We start from the raw sequence: 14,973 nt of genomic DNA, 5'->3' as shown, positions 1-14,973 counted from the left end.
TTACCATAAGGTGCCAGAAAGCACTGAAAACCAGACGCAAAGCATACTGGCTTGGGGGCTCTTCGCTTAGGGACTTCCATCCCGCACTCACACAGCAATTGTCCTTAAAGGACTGCTGATCTGGGCCTTAAGAAATGGCGAGAAAAACGATCCTTTGAACCATCACCAAAAAAAAAAAAAAAAGCATAGCTGTTCCTAATTTCGAATCATCTCCTATGTTTCACACAGTTTGGAAAGGATTCTATCAGAAATGGATAATATTAAAACAAAAGAGCTGATGCTGAGATGGTGAACCTGGGTCCCCTCAGTTCCCTTGTCCAGGCTGTTTACCTAGCCTGGATGCACTCCTTTTTTTCTCCTAGAACGTCTTTCTTTTTCTTCCTTCCAGGCGCAACACAAATACCACCTCTTCCAGGAACCCCTCCACACGGTCCAGGCGGAAGTAATCTCTTCCTCCTCCGCCCTCCCATAGCATCTCCTTGTGGCTTGGCTTTGCATGGGTCACCAGGCCGGGTTGTTTACACGGCTGCTTTTGCACTAAATTATGCGCACCTCGAGACCAGGGGCCGTGACCGTGACGGGGTACCTACCCAGCACCTGGTACAGCGCTAGGCGCGGAGTCGGTGCTCCGTAAGCGCTCGCTGAGTTGAATCAATTTGGAAAAATCCCTCAGGGCGGGCAAGATCTCTTGCTCGAGGCGCGGATGAATGATTCAAGGGTGGTTTTTTGCATTCTTTACCTTAGAGTCACGGCGCGCCGAGTATCCAGCTGCCCGGCACATACCTGTGGAATTGAAACGCACCTCCGCCGCCCGCCGCCAGCCGCCAGCGTGCGGGACCAGCCCCAAGGGGGCAGGTTTCCCCCGCGCGTCCGCACGCCGGCCGGGGAGCTGGTGCGGGGGGGGCCCGGGTCCTGCTCGGCCGCAGGGGGCGGGGTTCAGCGGGAACTCGGCCCGCTTGCCCGCCCCCTCCTCCGCGCGGCGGAAGCCCCGCCCCCGGCCGCGCGCTCGCGCAGGCGGCGCGTGCCCGCCCCCCGCCCTGCGCCCTCGCGCCCTCGCGCCCTGGCGCCGGGGGCGGGCTTGCTGCGCGTGCCGGGCGGGGAAACTGCGCGAGCCGGGCGCCTGAGAACGTTCCCCGCGGGGGCGGCTCCGGGGCCTGAGCGGGTGCCGCCGCCACCTCAGCCGCCGGGGCCGGGCCGGAGGACGCGGAGGAGGCTGCGGCCGCCCGAGACCTTCTCGACGTCCCCAGCTCCGGCCGGGAAGTGAGAGAGGTGGGGGTTCGCGGCGGCGGCCGCGGGCTGCAGGAGAGGAGCTGGGTGCTGGAGCCTCGCGCCCGCGAGGAGCGGGAAGGAGCCCGCGCAGCGCCGGGACCTCGGGAGCCTGCGGGGGTGCAGGGCCGGGAGCGGCGGGGACGGGGCTCCGGGAGCCGGGGCCGCTGCACCGCGCGCGCTGCGAGGGGAGACGGTGCCGCGCGCCCGGCCCTGGAGGGGCGAGCGGAGGGGATGGAGCGGAGCCCCGGGCCGGCGCTGCCGGGCTCTGAGTGCCGGGCCGGGGAGGGGGGTCTCCGGGGTCCCGAGCGCACCGTGGCCGCAGGGCGCGGGGCCGGGGTGCGGGCGCCGGGCTGATGCTGCTGAAGCCCGGCTCGCTGGGAGGAGGCTGTGCGTTAGGTGCTGTAAGGGGCGAAGGAGGCAGGTCCTGGCAGAGGGCAGGTGAGGCAGTTAGGCCCTGGCAGAGGGAAGGGAATGTATTTCAGATCACCCCCAAACACTGTTTGCCGAGGCTCCTAACAGTGAACCTGTGCACCGAGGTCACCTTTGAAAGGAAGGTGTCCTGCGAGGAGGGAGGATGGAGCTAACAAATGCTTGCTGTTAAATTCCTGTGCCAGGCCTTGGGATTAGGAAGACCTTCCAGCATTTCTAGCAGACGTTTATTGATTAGCTACCTTGGGTTAGAGAACCGTGGTCAGCACCGGGGCCACAAAATAGTGTAAAACACACCGTAATTTGCTATTTAGGTGCTGACAATTTGGTAGTGAAGGTATGCGTGTAGAATACAAAGTGGCATTGAATTTCGCCTCATACTTCACTTTAGGTCTTTTCCCAGTGTTGGGAAATTGGAGCCATAAATTGCTTGGTTTGGGGATAAAGCAGAAGAGTCAGAGGAGCTTGTGGGGGAAATTTGGGAGAGTTTTGAAGGCAGTTCTGCCTAACATTTAAAGGGGGAGAAGGGAAGTTCCCTTCCTTCCCTCCTCGAATTAAGCTCGGTGACTATCACTGCTAAATCCTCAAGGACAAGAACAGTGCCTGGCCCACAGCAGTCAGGCAAAAAATAGTACTGCATGAATGAATGAACCAAGCAAGGTTTTGCTGTATTTTACACGCAGCAGTGTTAATTATTTTGGTATTAGGGATGGCTGATGGACTTCCTCTGTTCCTGAAATATTCTTTCTTTTCTTCTCCCTTTTCTTCTTCTTCTTTTTTTTTTTCTTGTCTTGTGAGGTAGCCCAGGTTTCTAGGTCTGGGAATTTAAAGCAATGGCCAGGGTGATGGAGTGGTGATGTTTGGGGGCCACCCTGCCACTTCTTTATTGCATATTGGCCATCAGGAGCTTACTTCTTGGGACATTGCTTCAAATCATCCAATTCTGGCCCTTCTCTTTTCTATCGCTCAGGAAGAAGAGTACTTTTGTCTAGGCAACATTTTTTTTCTCTTTTATCCTGGTTCTTGGATCTTCCATCTGCAGTAAGAGACTCTCTCTGCTCTTCTGTAAGGGCTGCAATTCTACCTGTTGTCTGCCATGGTTGGATTTCTGGGCTCTCCAGCTCCCAGCTGCTGTTTCAGTGCCCGGGGTTGCAGTGCCTGTTGGATTACTTTGTCTGCCAAATTAAAACTTGACCTTTTATGAGTTCTATGAGGATTTTTATCATACGTAAGTGGAATTACCTTTGGAGAGGGTGACGTAGCTGAAGTTGTGCTAGCAAGGTTTTTGAGTGTTCCCTACCCATGAGACAGATTTTCTACTAAAACCAATAGAATGCCAAGTTACCTTTTATTTTATGACTTTTTTCTTCTTTTTTTATTTTATGACTTTAATAGAAATCTTTTAAGGGCCCTCGTGCCCACGTATAAAAAACAAGGGTAATATATATATATATATTTTAAAGATTTTATTTATTTATTTGAGAGAGAGAGTGAGAGAGAGAGAGCACAAGAGGGGGTAAGGTCAGAGGGAGAAGCAGACTCCCCGCCAAGCAGGGAGCCCAATGCAGGATGACCTGAGCCGAAGGCAGTCGCTTAACCAACTGAGCCACCCAGGCACCCAAAAAACAAGGGTAATATTAATCCAGATTTGGTCTCGTGCTGTAAGCCTTGAAGAACTAAGTTCATATCTCTTTCGTTTCAGAGTATAACCAGCAGGAGTCCATCAGTTCTTGTTTTGGGGTACCCTAGTCCTGTTATTTTGGGTGCCTTATTCCAGGTTCTCCCAGTGATATTATAATATATCCGTATGTTTATATTTCTTTTAAAATCAACTTTATGGATGTGCAATTGACATACAATAAAATACCCAAATGTCTGTGTACAGTTGGATGAGTTTTGAAAAATATATATACTTTGTAACCACTATCCCAATCAGGATGTAGAAATTTTGGGGTGCCTGGGTGGCTCAGTCGTTAAGCGTCTGCCTTCGGCTCAGGTCATGGTCCCAGGGTCCTGGGATCGAGCCCCACATTGGGCTACCTGCTCAGCGGGAAGCCTAATTCTCCCTCTCCCACTCCCCCTGCTTGTGTTCCCTCTCTCGCTGTGTCTCTCTCTGTCAAATAAATAAATAAAATCTTAAAAAAAAAAAAAAGAAATTTACATCATCCCAGAAAATTCCCTCATGCTGATTTATACTCCATCCCCTCTCATTTACTTCTAGTTATACAAGCATCAGGGCTGTGGTGTCTAGTTGTGCAGGATGTATATCGCCCACCTTTAGGGGGTGCCATTCCTAGCAGATTCCCTGCAGATGTACCTCCTGGGGTTGTCTCATGCACAGTCTGTGGGGCTATGTACTGCAGCTCTGCAAATGGCTCTTGTACACACGCTTACAAAATACTCAAATAGTACAGACTGAATAAAAGCCCCCTTGGTCCACTCCCTTTTCTACTGAAATTGCAGTTATCAGTTTGTTGTTATCCTTCCAGACCTTTGCATTTTCATCTATGTATAGCTAATACTGAAAAAAGACAGAATTTCCCTCCACCCCTAAGTTATTAACATGATACTGTACATTGTTCTGCAACATTTTTTCCCCCCTAGCAAAATGTCTGAGATCTTTCCATGTTGGAACATAGGTATCTACCTGATTTTTCTTGACTCCTACATGATCTCTTATGTGGTATGTGTATTGTACTATAGTTTATTTAACCGTTTCCTCATTAAGGGCCATTTAAGCTCTTTGCTGTTTCAGACATTGCTGCAGTGAATGAAAGAAGTAGAATTGCAAAGGGGGTGCACATTTTAAATTTTAATTCAGGGAGATTAACCATGGAACTTGATCTGGTTCATTTTTTTTTTTTTTTAATACTAGGTAATGTTCAATTGTGTAGACTTAAATCACCTTTTTCATTCTTCATTCACTGAGGGACAGACAGTTGTGTTACTTTAGATGCTAATTCTTTGATGGATATATGTGTTGCAGATGCATCCTGCTAGTTGAGGCTTGCCTTTCCCTTGGTTAGCAGTGTCTTTGTATGCAAGTTTAAAATTTTAATGTGTATTTATGAAAAAATTTCCCTTAAAAAAAAGGTTGTGTTGAGTATAGTTTTTTGCTTTTGTTTCTGTTTTAAAGATTTATTTGTTTAAGAGAGAGAAAGCAAGCAGGAGCTGGGGCAGAGGGAGAGGGAGATGGACAAGGACAAGCTGACTCCCCGCTGAGCAGGTAGCCTGACATGGGACTCAGTGCCAGGATCCCAAGATCATGTCCTGAGCCGAAGTCAGATGCTTAACCAACTGAGCCAACCAGGTGCCCCTGTGTGTGTCTGGTTCAAGTAAATTTTCTCTACCCCAGCGTATGAATGATGTATTTCTGTATTTTCTTCCAAAATGAAAAAAGGGGTGCTTGGCTGGCTCAGTTGAAAGAGTGTGCCACTCTTGATCTGGGGTTGTGAGTTTGAGTACCGCATTGGGTGTAGATATGGCTTAAATAAATAAAACTTAAAAAATTTTAAATTAAAAAATGTTTTGCTTTCTTTTTTTTTTTTTTTTTAAGATTTTATTTATTTGACAGTGAGAGATACAACGAGAGAGGGAACACAAGCAGGGGGAGTGGGAGAGGAAGAAGCAGGCTTCCCAAGGAGCAGGGAGCCCAGTGTGGGGGCTTGATCCCAGGACTCCGGGATCATGACCTGAGCTGAAGGCAGACGCTTAATGACTGAGCCACCCAGGCGCCCCCCAAAAAGTTTTGCTTTCCATGTGGAATTTCGATGTGGTGTAATGAAGAGAGACTTTTTTCCCCCCCAATTCGATAATGAAGAGGACTTTTTTTTCCACTTCAGATAACCAGTTTTTCAGCACCTTTTCTCATTTTTTTCAATTGTAAAATATACATGAAATACAGTTGACCATTTTAGCCATTTGTAAGTGTACATTTGTGGTATTAAGTACCTTCATATTGTTGTGTAACCATCACCACTGTCTATCTCCAGAACTTTTTCATCTTCCCCACCTGAAACTCTGTACCCACTAAACACCAATTCCTTATTTTCACCTCTCTTCAGCCCCTGGCAACCACCATTCTGCTTTCTGTCTCTATGAATGTGACTACTCCAGGTACCTCATATAAGTGGAATCATACAATATTTGTCCTTTTGTCTGGCTATTTCACTTAGCATGTCTTTGGAGTTCATTTATATTGTAGCATGTGTCGGGATTTCCTTTCTTTTTTAAGGCTAAATACTCTTCCATTTTATGTATATACACATTTGTTTATTTATTCATCTATCAGTGGACACAGATTGTTTCTACCTTTTGCCTATTGTGAATAATGCTGTTATGAATATGGTGTTCAAGTCCCTGTTTTCAGTTCTTTTGTGTATATACACAGAAGTGGACCTATCCATGATATTTTTTTTTTAAAGGTTTTTGTTTATTTATTTCAGAGAGAGAGAGAGCACAAGCAGGGGGAGCAGGAGAGGGAGAAGCAGACTCCCCACCGAGCAGGGAGCCCGGGATCATGACCCAAGCCGAAGGCAGACGCCCAACCCACTGAACCACCCAGGCGCCCCTGTCCATGATATTTAAAAAAAAATTATGTACATGACTGAATATGACCAAAATGGGTAGATAGTAGAGAGTATATACCCCTTCTTCTCCACCTGCAGTTTCTCCTGTTATTAACATCTTGTTTTAGTGTAGTACCTTTGTTATAACTGATGAATCAATGTTGATACATTATTATTAATTTAAGTTCATAGTATCTATTAGGCTTCTCTTTGTGTCCTTTGTGTTTTGTGGATTTTGACAAATGCAAAGTGTCATGCATCATTAATGTCAGCACATGACATTTCATGTAATGTTATTGCACTATTGTCAGAATAATTTCATTGCCCTGAAAATCCCGTGTTCCATCTACGCATTCCTTCCTCCCTCCTCCTGAGCTCCTGATAACTACTGATTATTTTACTGTGTCTATAGTTTTGCCTTTTCCAGAATGATATATGGTTGGAAATCATACAGTATTGTAGTCTTTCAGACTGTTCTCTTTCACTTAGCAATATGCATTTAAAGTTCCTCTATGTCTTTTCTTGGCTTGATTGTTTGTTTGTTTGTTTCTTCTTTTAAATTCTAGTTAACATACAGTTCAATATTGGGTTCAGGAGTTCAGTGGTTCATCACTTACATAGAGCACCCAGTGCTCATCATGGCAAGTGCCCTCCCTAATACCCATGCCACCTCTTTCCCATCCCCCACACACCTCCCTCCATCAACCCTCAGTTTGTTCTCTGTAGTTAAGAGTATCTCATGATTTGTTTCCCTCTCTCTCTTTTCCCCGCCCCCCCGTATGTTCATCCATTTTGTTTCTTAAATTCCACATGAGTGAAATCATTTGGTACTTGTCTTTCTCTGATTTATTTTGCTTAGCATAATACACTCTAACTCCATCCATGTCATTGCAAATGGCAAGATTTCATTCTTTTTGATGGTTGAGTGGTATTCCAATATATATACCACATCTTTATCCATTCATCAGTCGATGGACATTTGGGCTCTTTCCATAGTTTGGCTATTATTGATAATGCTGCTGTAAACATCGGGGTAACTTATTTCTTTTTATTGTTAAATAAATTGTTAAATAAATAATATTTATTTAACTGGTATTCCAGTACCAGTTTGTTTATCCATTCACCTATTGAAGGACATCTTGGTTACTTCCAGTTTTGGGAAATTATGAGTGAAATGTCTAAATATTCATGTTCAGGTTTTTGTTTGGATACAGGTTTTCACCTCTTTTCAGTAAATACATAGGAGCATTTTTGGCTGGATTGCATGGTAAGAGTTTAGCTTTATAAGAAACTGCCTAACTGCCTTCCGAAGTGGCTGTACAATTTTGCATTCCCATTAAGTAAGAAATGTATATCCTTGCACCCTAAATGTACTTAAAAAATAAGTCTTTGTCAGACTGTTCTCTAAAATTAAACTTCATCTGGAATGAATTCTTATTCTAATTGTTGCTTTTGTTGGCCATCTTAGCATTATATTTCTTTATGTCTTTTGAAGTTTTGTTTACAGACTCATTCGAGTGTTGAGTGCTTTTGATTTTGTTTTCCTTATTTCTGTGCTCACCCTTCTCTGTGAGATATTTCAGGTGTTCCCATTGACTTTTTGGACAATAGTCAAGAAGTCAGGTATAATAATGGTGGGTCAGGGGGTCCTACTCTTTGAGATAATTGGGTCTATTTTAGATCGATTCACAGAGTATGTGAATGTCTTGGTTCGGTTCCTGGTCATGAGGCTGTGTTTTTATCTTCCCGCTTTTCTAGGCCTAAAGCATTACATAAACCATAGCTCTAGGCAGAGACTGGCAGCAGTATTTTGTAGCTTCCGTTCAGCTCCAGCTTCATCCTTGGCTTTAAGCGGTGAGTCTGGTTCAGATGTCTCCTGTTTCTCCACCTCCTTTATTTTGTCACTGTCACCCTGCAGAAGGTACGCACCTGCTTCTGGACTCAGCGTCTAGCAAGCCTGTAGCTTCAGTCCTGCTTACATTTTTGTGTATCTGTTTTGTTTCTGATCCAAATGGAGTTTTATCTTGTTTTTGAGCCTGCCTAAGTCATTAAAAAGAAAAAAAAAATATATATATATATATATTTATTTATTTTTTATTTTATTTTATTTTTTAAAGATTTATTTATTTATTTGAGAGAGCGAGAATGAGAGAGAGAGAGAGAGTACATGAGAGGGGGGAGGGTTAGAGGGAGAAGCAGGCTCCTCGCCGAGCAGGGAGCCCGATGCGGGACTCGATCCTGGGACTCCAGGATCATGACCTGAGCCGAAGGCAGTCGCTTAACCAACTGAGCCACCCAGGCGCCCCTATATATTTATTTTTAAGATTTTATTTTTAAGTCATCTCTATACCCAATGTGGAGCTTGAACCTAACAATCCTGAGATCAAGAGTCACATGCTCTAGCGACTGAGCCAGCCAGGCACCCCAAGTTATTTAAAAATATATTTAAAAAATATTTTATCTGTTGCTGTGTATTTGGAGTGGAGGGGATGCATCAAAGTGTTTACTTACTGGGCTACTTTGATTAGAAGATGTAACTGACCAGGCTTCTTTCTAATCTCCACACCACTTATTTTGTTGTTTCCGTTATTGCAATGCCTAGACCCTCCAGTACAAAAGTTGAATAGCAGTGATGATAATGGGCATTTTTATCTTTTTCCTGAATGAGAATGCTTCCGGTGTTTCACTATTAGATATGAATCTTACTGAAAGTTTCTGGTAGATTTCTTTTGTCAGTTTATGGAAGTTTTCATCTGTTCTTGGTTTGTATTATTTTTTTGTTTTATTTATTTAAGTAATCTCTGCACCCCCGTGGGGCTTGAACTCACAACCCCAAGATCAAGAGTTGTATGTTTCTTGACCGAGCCAGCCAGGCGTCCTGGCTTGTGTGTGTGTTTTTTTTTTTTTTTTTTTAAGCTTTTATTTATTTATTTGAGAGAGAGAGTGAGCGAGAGAGAGAGAGCACATGAGCAGGGGCAGAAGCAGACTCCCCACTGAGCAGGGAGCCTGATGCGGGGCTCCATCCCAGGACCCTGGGATCATGACCTGAGCCGAAGGCAGACACTTAACCAACTAAGCCACCCAGGCGCCCCTGGTTTATATTTTTATTGGGTGTTGAATTTTTTTTTTTTTGGCATTTGTTGAAATTATCATTGTTTTCTCTTTAATATGTTAAGAGCAGGACAGACAACTTTTTGAGTTGCAGATAACTGAGAGAAACATATATTGTATATGATTTACTTGATAATGCATTTTTTAACAAAAAATGAATCTTTAGAAAACTCAACTTTGATCTTGAATTTTTGTGTATTAACATTATAAATAAGCTAATACAGAACTAAAATGCTATAATAGGTCTGGGCTAAATATTCTTGTAACTAAGCTTCACTATAATAAAATAGTCCTCAGTTAAAACAATTTTTGGGGGGCACCTGGGTGGCTCAGTTGTTAAGTGTCTGCCTTCGGCTCAGGTCATGATCCCAGGGTTCTGGGATCGAGCCCCGCGTCAGGCTCCCTGCTCCGTGGGAAGCCTGCTTCTCGCTCTCCCACTCCCCCTGCTTGTGTTCCCTCTCTCGCTGCATCTCTCTCTGTCAAATAAATAAATAAAATTTTTTAAAAACAACAACAACAATTTTTTGGGTAACTTCTGGGACTCTTCAAGGATTTGTTCAGCCCCTAACCATTCCCACTTCTTCCTGGCTTCTTTTTGTAGACTCTTTACTCCCTCCTTTTAACTTTTCTCTCTGCTCTGTCTCCTCTTGCCAGAGAGAGACTTTCTTCTGTGAGTAATAATATTATTTATTGTGAGGCTATAGTGTATCAGGTGCTTTTCATAGATAAGGACTATTCTTTAATCTTTATAAGTTTGGAAGCTAGGTATGATATCTCGAGTATATGGGTGAGGAAACTGAGCTCAGAGAAGTTAAAACTTCTTTAGGGGGCCATACAGCTAATCAGTGACCCTGCTAGTATTTGAACCCCGGGGCAGACTTCAGAGTCCTTTCTACATGCTGTCTTTAAAGAAGACTGTCGTTCCAGTTCAATTTGAGTTTTGTGTTTTGGCTTACCGACGTGATTCCTGAGCATGGTGATAGGACCACTTTGTGTCTCCAGTATGTTTTCCTTAAGAGACTTTTTCTTTTTTTTTTTTTTTCAAGATTTTATTTATTTATTTATTTGACAGAGAGAGAGACAGCAAGAGAGGGAACACAAGCAGAGGGAGTGGGAGAGGGAGAAGCAGACTCCCCGTTGAGCAGGGAGCCGGACGTGGGGCTCGATCCTGGGACCCTGGGATCATGACCTGAGCTGAAGGCAGACGCTTAACGACTGAGCCACCCAGGTACCCCGAGACTTTTTCTTTCTTTCTTTCTTTTTTTTTTTTTTAAAGATTTATTTATTTATTTATTTGAGAGAGAGAGAGAGAGAGAGAGAGAGAGAAACAGCATGAGAGGGGAGAGGGTCAGAGGGAGAAGCAGGCTCCCCGCTGAGCCGGGATTCCCGATGTGGGACTCGATCCCAGGACTCCGGGATTATGACCTGAGCCGAAGGCAGTCGCTTAACCAACTGAGCCACCCAGGCGCCCCTCTTTTCTTTTTTTTTTAAAGATTTTATTTATTTATTTGACAGAGAGAGACATAGCGAGAGAGGGAACACAAGCAGGGGGAGTGGGAGAGGGAGAAGCACTCCCCGCCAAGCAGGGAGCCCGATGCGGGGCTCGATCCCAGGACCCTGGGATCATGACCTGAGCCGAAGGCAGATGCTTAACAACTGAGCCACCCAGGTGCCCCTGGCGCCCTAATATTTCTATACCTTTAAATAAATCAGAAGAATTGTAAGTTAGGAAAGAGTCTTGCCTATAGGATTCTAGTCTATGCATCATCCAAGAGGGTAGTTACACAATAACATCAATAATAATGATAATAATATTAGGAGTTAATATTTATTAGGCTCTTATTTTGTGCCAGGCATTGTGCTAAATGCTTTACATAATTTATTAATAGTTACCACAGCCCTATGAGGTTATTATATTAGCTATTCAGAGCTCTTTGTAGTAGTGGAGTGAAGTTTTAAATATTTTTTTATTGGAACCTAGAGAACTTTTTCAGATTTGTAAAAAAGAAAATCTTAGGGTTTCACAAACATTTACTTTCCCTGGCTTTTTTTTTTTTTTTTTTTAATCTAAAGGAGAAGAGAAAAGAAGAAGTGGTAGAGGAAGGATAGTTGAGAATTTTCCTGAAATAAGTAAGGAAGTTAGTTCTCTTTCAGGGAAGTTTGACTAGTTACACTAAGTACTGATTAGTGACAATCTCTCTTATCTCTGACTTCTTTTTTTTTTAATTTTTTAAAAGATTTTATTTATTTATTTGACAGAGAAAGAGACAGGGAGACAGGGAACACAAGCAGGGGAGTGGGAGAGGGAGAAGCAGGGAGCCTGATGCGGGGCTCAATTCCAGGACCCTGGGATCATGAGTGGAAGGCAGACTCTTATCGACTGAGCTACCCAGGCACCCCCTTTTTTTTTTTTTTAAGATTTTATTTATTTGTTTGACACAGAGAGAGAGACCACGAGAGAGGGAATACAAGCAGTGGGAGACGGAGAAGCAGGCTTCCTGAGGGGCAGGGAGCCTGACGTGGGGCTCGATCCCAAGACCCTGGGATCATGACCTGGGCAGAAGGCAGACACTCAATGACTGAGCCACCCAGGCGCCCCTTATCTCTGACTTCTTAAATAAATGGGCATCCAGAGAAAAACTGATAGGAGTTTTGCTGGGAGACAGTGAATTTGCTCAAGAAGTTTTATTACATGGATGCTTTGAAGTAACTGAGAGCTGGAAGGGTTAAGACATTAATAAAAAGATTCAAGGGAGATGAAGGATATTTAACACATAGGTGTAATACAGAGATAATTCTGGAAACATTTCTAGAGCCTGTTCTCTTTCCAATAGTCTTTTCCTTTAGTCTTTCCTGCTTGCAGACTTAGTCCAACTCTGGAGCATATTGCTTTCTAGATAGGACTAACAAGGGTCCAGACGTTTGTTGCACTAGTCTCCAGACTTCATTTAACTGCAACATGAAGTCTAAACCAGCACCACGTCTTGTGGACCTGTATTTTCCTCACTCCTCATGTTTGCCCTGGAGGGGGCGATGTGGTGCAGCAGAAGGAGAGTAGGCTTTAGAGTCAAATGGGTTGGTTGCCTAACTCCACGAATTACCAACTTTGTAACCTTAGGCCAAGTTAACTTACCACATAGGCTCTAAATTTCCTCATCTAATTCTGCCACCCATGTTACTCATTTGTTCCTCAAACCTAGCACAGTCCCATTTTCTCATTCTAGGGTTTTTTTTTTTTAATTTTTAATTAAAAACAATGTTTTTTTTAAAGAGCAGTGTTTTCTAGAGTGGGAGATGCATGCAAAATGATCCTGTAGGTAGGGTATAACAAAATATGGGCAATTAACTTTTACTAATATTTTGTCCATAGGTTGACACTTTAGTCCATCTCTATGTCTGGTGATACACATCGGGTTTGGTAAGCTAAGTAACCTGAGGGGGGATACTGGGGACACCACAGCCTGGAGGGGCCCGTCATGTGAGCCTCCTTACTTGTTGGCTTACATTCTGTTTGGACATATTAAAGTTCATCTCTGCCTGGCTTAGTGGTCTTTCAGATCATATTATCTGATTTCAGTTAGATGAACCTTGTTAAATAGACAAAGGCCTTAAAGGATTCCTGCAAAGAAATTGCAGGTTGAAGTTTCAGATTCAGCTGAAGATTGAAGTAATAATGCAAGGACACAGGAACAACAAGAAAAACACAGAGATGATACTTTTATTTATATTATAAGCTTGTCAGTCTAATGCAAAGTATAAAATAATAATGATCTAAGTGGATTGAAGAGGAATCTGTAAAAAACTGTTAAATATTATTTGATATATGGGTTTCTATGCACTGTTGAGTATATTGGATCTTAAGATACTAATGATAGTATGAGGCTACTGTTATCAGTTGAGATATTTTAAAACTAAGCATTTGGTATATGAAGACAAACTTACTGAAAATTTTCAGTGATGATTATAGTCATGAGCTAATTAATCTAGTACATTAAAAATTATTAAGTTAGTGATACGTTTTTAGAAGATTCTTTGGAGATTTTTTACTTTAGGGGTAAAAGATAAAAAGCCATAAACCTTTGCTCTCCCTGTTTTGGTAAAAGTGGCTGAAATGCCATATAGACAAATTAATAACTTTAGTTTGGTGACTAAAATGCATTCTTTGTTGGGATACTCATAGAAGACATTGCTAAAGATTGAAGTAATAAATATTATATCAAATTTGGAGTTTGCGAGAGTTTGTGTACATTTGGATAAAAATACAGAGCTTATGGTATTTGATATACTCCATTTCAATATTAAAACATATGGAGTCCTGCCTCCCCAACCCCCCACCCTCTAAAGAAAAGATTTATCAGAGAATATACTCCAAGTAAATGACTTAACATTTTATTACGAGATAGGACCTATAAAGTGTAAAGAATAATACAGGGTGCCCAGAACCCAGTCTAATAAATAAAACATAGCTAAATAGAGTTGGTGTCCTTCTGCAGCCACATCATTCTGCTGAACTTGGTGATGCATGCTTCATGTGCACTTGGAAAGAATTTGTATTTTGCCATTATCGGGTGGGACTTTCAATAAGTATCAATTAGATCTAGTTGGCTGATGGTGTTTTTCAGTCCTTCATATTCATCTTGACTTTCTACTTGTATTGATCATAGAGGAGAATTGAAGTCTCCAAGTGGAAGTGTGGATTTGTCCATGTCTTCTTTCAGTTCTATCGGTTTTTGCTTAGTGTATTTTGAGGCACTGTGGTTAGGTATGTAGACATTTAGGATTGTTATGTCTTCTCAGGGAATTCTATATGTTATAGGTCAACAATACAATGTTATAGATATTGTTTTATGCAGTTGCTTTTTATTTTGAAGATTTTATTAATTTAATTAATTTAATAAATTAGTTTATTTATTAGAGAGAGAGTGCCATGTGAGTGCAAGCCAAGCGAGGGGGTGGGGAGGGTCAAAGAGGGATGGAGAGGGATAAGCAGACTCCACGCTGAGGGTGGAGCCACATTGGGGGGGGGGCCACTCTGTCCTACAACCCTGAGATCATGACCTGAGCTAAAATCAAGAGTTGGATGCTCGTCGACTGAGCTACCCAGCCTCCCCTAAAGATTTTATTTTTAAGTAATCTCTGTGCCCATCGTGGGGCTTAAACTCACAACCCCAAGATCAAGAGTCGCATGCTCCACTGACTGAGCCAGCCAGCCAGGCACCCGTATGCAATTGCTTTTAATTTTTTTTTTTTAAGATTTTGTTTATTTATTTGACAGAGAGAGACAGGTAGAGAGGGAACACAAGCAGGGGGAGTGGGAGAGGGAGAAGAGGCCTCCCGCGGAGCAGGGAGCCCGATGCGGGCAGATCCCAGGACTCTTAACGACTGAGCCACCCAGGCGCCCCTGCAATTGCTTTTTAAATCAGTTAAGAGAATAAAGGAAAAGAAATATGTAACTGTTCTGTCTTTAAAAAAAAAACTTTTTAGGAACAGTTTTAGATTTACTGACAAATTAAACAGTAATAGGGAGTACCCGGATGTACCTCTTGCCTGTTCCTTCTCTTATTAACATCTTACATTAGTGTGGTTCATTTGTTAC

General features: G+C 43.0%; 1 protein-coding gene across 6 annotated transcripts in view; it reads left to right on the top strand.

Annotated features, from left to right (window-relative positions):
- Positions 1-1,065: 1,065 nt before the first annotated feature.
- Positions 1,066-14,973, top strand: part of DTNB (dystrobrevin beta) — a 227,745-nt gene continuing 213,837 nt past the window's right edge. For 3 of the 6 annotated variants that reach the window (XM_035000716.1, XM_035000715.1, XM_035000717.1), the window contains exon 1: positions 1,067-1,269. The gene's annotated coding sequence lies outside the window, so the exon portion shown is untranslated. Of the gene's footprint in view, positions 1,270-14,973 lie in introns of all 6 variants that reach the window. The other 3 variants (XM_035000718.1, XM_035000714.1, XM_035000719.1) reach the window with 2 other exon arrangements.

This window comes from Mirounga leonina, unplaced genomic scaffold (genome assembly GCF_011800145.1).
Source record: "Mirounga leonina isolate KUSES-001 unplaced genomic scaffold, KU_Mleo_1.0 Mir_125, whole genome shotgun sequence".
Classification (NCBI taxonomy): domain Eukaryota; kingdom Metazoa; phylum Chordata; class Mammalia; order Carnivora; family Phocidae; genus Mirounga; species Mirounga leonina.
This window is presented reverse-complemented; position numbering and strand designations above follow the sequence as displayed.